The sequence below is a fragment of the Triticum dicoccoides genome, chromosome 6B (genome assembly GCF_002162155.2).
Source record: "Triticum dicoccoides isolate Atlit2015 ecotype Zavitan chromosome 6B, WEW_v2.0, whole genome shotgun sequence".
Lineage (NCBI taxonomy): Eukaryota > Viridiplantae > Streptophyta > Magnoliopsida > Poales > Poaceae > Triticum > Triticum dicoccoides.
Window position 1 is genome coordinate 723,775,899 of NC_041391.1, and position 4,631 is coordinate 723,780,529.

Here is a 4,631-nt window from a genome sequence, read left to right on the forward strand (position 1 = left end):
TTGTTCTTGGGGATTCCCCCTCCAATTCATGAAAGATCTTCACTTAGGGTTCCACCCTACAACATCTTGGTATCATGAGCCATGGTTTCTCACGAAATTGGAGCCCCCCTTCTTGTTTTCTAGCCTAATTTTGTATGTTCTTCCCCAATTTCGAAAATTCTCGACCAAAAATAGCCCCAATTTTTATTTGTGATTTGTTGGTTTGATGAGATTTTGTTGGATTTGATCCATGGATTTGCTTGGTTTCAAGTGGATCTAGCATTCTCCCCATCCATCTCCACCTTTCCCTCCACAAAATCCACCAATTTCTCCCATATTCCCACGAATTTCCGCCCAAATCCGACACCACCGGGCACCCGGACCTCAAACCCCGGGCACCTGGACCCCCCCGGCCACCCCCGCTGACCACCCCGGGTGCCCGCACCCCAAACCCCGGGCACCCGCACCCCCGGGCTGTTTGCCTCGGACCACCCCGGGTGCCCGCACCTTCCACCCCCGGGCACCCGCACGCCCCAGAATCAGCCGCGTGCACTTTACGTTTTCACTCATAACTTTCACTTTCGAACTCCGATTTGGGTGTTCTTTGGCTCATTGAAAAGCTAGCGACGTGCCCGAGCTGCTCATCTTGGTTTTACCACCATTTGACTCCATAAAAAATCTGGCATTTTGGCATCTTTGCCTCGGCCATCCACCATATCATCCGCAAAACCACCATAACTTTTCGCAACCTAACCCATTTTCGATCCATATAGCATTTGTGGTTGCTTGAGTGGTGACTTGTGTCTCCTAAGGTGTTTCGGCTACTTAGGGACGGTTGCTTCGTCATCAACCACCACCACCACTTTCGCATTGCTAACTCCAGAACCACCAATGCATTCCGCTACCACCATTTGACATTTTCCGAGTTCGCGGTTTTTTATCATTTCCTAAGGTGTTTCAGCTACTTAGGGACGGGTCTACATCATCTTGGTATCTACATCAAGAACACCGCCACTCATCATCGCCATGAGGTCATCATCGAAATTGACCACTTCACCATTTTGACAACCTAACCGTAAGCAAGAACGGTAACCTCCGTATCACCTTGGTATCGTGGTATCCCTTCATTATACATTCTTGCCATTACATTGTTAACCCTTTAGCCCATTTTGCGTCACTTGCCTATTGAGACTAGCCATTGAGTATTGCCGGCAATGTTACTTGTGCACTAAGCACATTAGTGATCCATACAAACCATATCATATTGGTATCATCTTGGTTTCATCATATCATCCCTTGTGTCACAAGATTGTACCCGCATATACAAAATTGTTGTCTTGGTTTGTGCATTTCGCGTAAGTGGCCATATCAAAACAAGAAAAGAGAATAAGCTTTTAAGCAAAAAGAGAGCAAAGAGCTTGTGAGCAAGAGCCATAGCATCATACCACATTGCACATAAGATTGTCATATCCAATCATCTTGGATCATCTTGAGAAAAAGACCGGGAACATCATACACATAGCATGCTTGGGATTGAAGGCTCATATATTTTGCATCTTATAGGTTGTGCACAAGTGTCATATCCGCCTATTGAGCAATCGTGCTAGCGTCTCTCTTGAGTTGTGCAACATGAGCGTTTTCCGTGGATTCCACATTTTGTGCTCACTCCTTGGTTGCGCGACCCCATTTATCTATCTGTGTGTGTGTTTCCGTGTGCCACATATTGCTATTGGTTTACTTGTTTCACTTGAGAATTTGTGAATCTTTTCCAACATTATTGACTCTTGCTAACATTTTGCATCAAATTTTTGTGCCACTATCCTCACCGAGCTCCACCATAAGCTTTACTTGATAGGTGTGAGTGAACAAGTCCGGTACCAATTCCACTATTCTTTCATCTCACATTGAGTGAAACGGGATACATCCTCAACTTTAGGAAAAGGTAACTTGGTATTGTTTATCTCATTTCCTACTCACCTCTACTCGAGTCTTGTGATGGATAGGTGAGGGAGTCCTGGATTAGGGGGTGTCCGGATGGCCGGACTATGACCTTTGGCCGGACTCCCGGACTATGAAGATACAAGATTGAAGACTTTGTCCCGTGTCCGGATAGGACTTTCCTTGGCGTGGAAGGCATGCTTGGTGATATGATATGAAGATCTCGTCCCATTGTAACCGACTCTATGTAACCCTAGCCCTCTCCGGTGTCTATATAAACTGGAGAGTTTTAGTCCGTAGGACGAACAACAATCATACCATAGGCTTCCCATCCTAAGGACCAGATGTGTCCGGATTCCTAATCCCTCTAAGCCAGGCATCCGCGGAGGGGAGGACGTCGCCCAAGCCCTGAACCTAAAGTCAGGTAGCAGGCCTGATTCATTGAATAACGTCCAAGAAAGCAAGCTTCCGAGTTCGGAAATTTCTTGGCCCCTGAGTCTTAGATCGGGCGAGGTTCCGGATTTAAATCCACCCGCCCACCCAAATATAAGGGATCTATCCAAATTCGGCAAGAGCCCGAGGAAACAATACATCATTACTGGGCCAGATTCCTCCTGGTTAGGAACATGATAAAGGACTGCCGCGAGAGGGATGCAATTTCATTCTTCTGTAACAACTGCACGGACATCGGAATCCTCAACGCCATAAGTCGCCGCGAAATTACACGCTTCACCGACTTGACATCCATAGTACAAAAGTACTGTGCGACAGAAAGCGTTCGAAAAACCGAGACAAAATTCTGGGACAATCCGACCCTGAATACAATCCCAATCCGAAAGAAAATGCCGCATTATCGCCAGGCACCTGGGCCAAACAGCAAAAAACAAAAACCCTCTATAGGGTATGGAACCATACTAGAGGGATGGCTCAATGGACCCTGTAAAATTCATAGTACGGAGGAAGTCACACCAACTCATAGCGTTAGAGCATGTTGGATACTCCGGCAGGTGGCCAGAAGTGGCGAGGAGCTTCTAACTCCAGAATCCGCAGAGCACCACCCTAGAAACACCAGTACGGTGTCAACAGTCTTCGAGACTTTTGCATCAAACAATGCGAGGAAACGAACGCTCCGCGGCCTTACCGAAGTCTACCAAGTAGCGACAATAAACCCATGGAGTGACACGGCTATTACCTTTAATGCCAGTGACGAACCTAAATTCCGGACAGCCCGAGCACCAGCCGCACTGGTCCTCAGTCCGATAGTGGACGGCTTCGGGCTTACAAAGGTACTCATGGACGGTGGCAGCGGACTGAACCTCATCTATGAGGAAACCCTGCGAAAAATGGAAATAGACTAGAGCCGCATTGAGCGAAGCAACACAACCTTTAGAGGAATAATCCCCAGCCGAGAAGCATGCTGTTCAGGGAAAATCACACTAGATGTGGTGTTCGGCATGCCGGATAATTACAGATCCAAGGAGGTCACATTTCAAGTGGCCCCGTTCAGCAGCGGATACCACGCTCTGTTACGGCGAGAAGCATTCACAATTTTTCAAGCCCATTACGAGTACATGAAGCTCAAAATGCCCGGACCCAACGGAATCATCACTCTTGCTAGTGATCCGGACACAGCGCTCCGCGCCAAAAACAAGACAGCAGCACTGGCCCTCGAGGCATTATCCGAAGCCCTGGCGGCCGAGGAACTAACTGTGTTGTGCTCCATGATGGACAGGGATGACGTGATACTCGACAAAAGATCCAAGTCCACCTCCTTCAAGCCGGCAGACGAAATAGTCAAGTTCCAAGTCCATCCAACGGACACTACAAAAACAGCCTCCGTCGGGGCACAACTAAACCCTGATGTAGACGCCGCACTCAGAGAATTCCTACGAGAAAACTGGGACATTTTTGCCTGGCACCCTTCAGACATGCCAGGAATCCCACGCAGGCTGGCCGAGCATAGCCTAAACGTCCTAAAAGGATTCAAGCCCGTTAAGCAGACTCTTCGGCGTTTCTCCGAACCTAAGAGACAAGCCATGGGAGAGGGGCTAGCCAAACTACTGGAAGCCGGATTCATCAGAGATATAAAACATCCGGACTGGCTAGCAAACCTGGTGATGGTACCAAAGAAGGACAAATCCTGGCGCCTATGCGTCAATTTCAAAGACCTAAATAAGGCCTGCCCAAAGGATCCCTTCCCCCTCCCCCGCATTGATCAAATCATCGACGCCACTGCAGGACACGATTCATTGTGTTTCCTCGATGCATACTCTAGCTACCACCAAATCAAGATGGCAGAGTCAGACCAAGCCGCAACAGCATTCATCACCCCATACGGCCCATTCTGCTTCAACATAATGCCCTTCGGGCTCAAAAACGCCGGCGCAACATATCAGCGCATGATTCAGACATGTCTGGCCAACCAGATCGGCAAAACGGTTGAAGCGTACGTGGATGACGTGGTCGTCAAAATCAAACACGTCGAAACTCTAATAGACGACTTGAGGCTCACGTTCGATAACCTCCAAACATATGACATTAGGCTTAACCCGGAAAAATGCGTTTTCGGCATACCAGCCGGAAAGCTCTTGGGATTCATCGTATCCGGTAGAGGAATTGAAGCAAACCCAGCCAAGATCCGAGCTCTGTCACAATTGGATATTCCAAAAGATCTCAAGCAAATACAAAAATTGACTGGATGCGTGGCGGCTCTA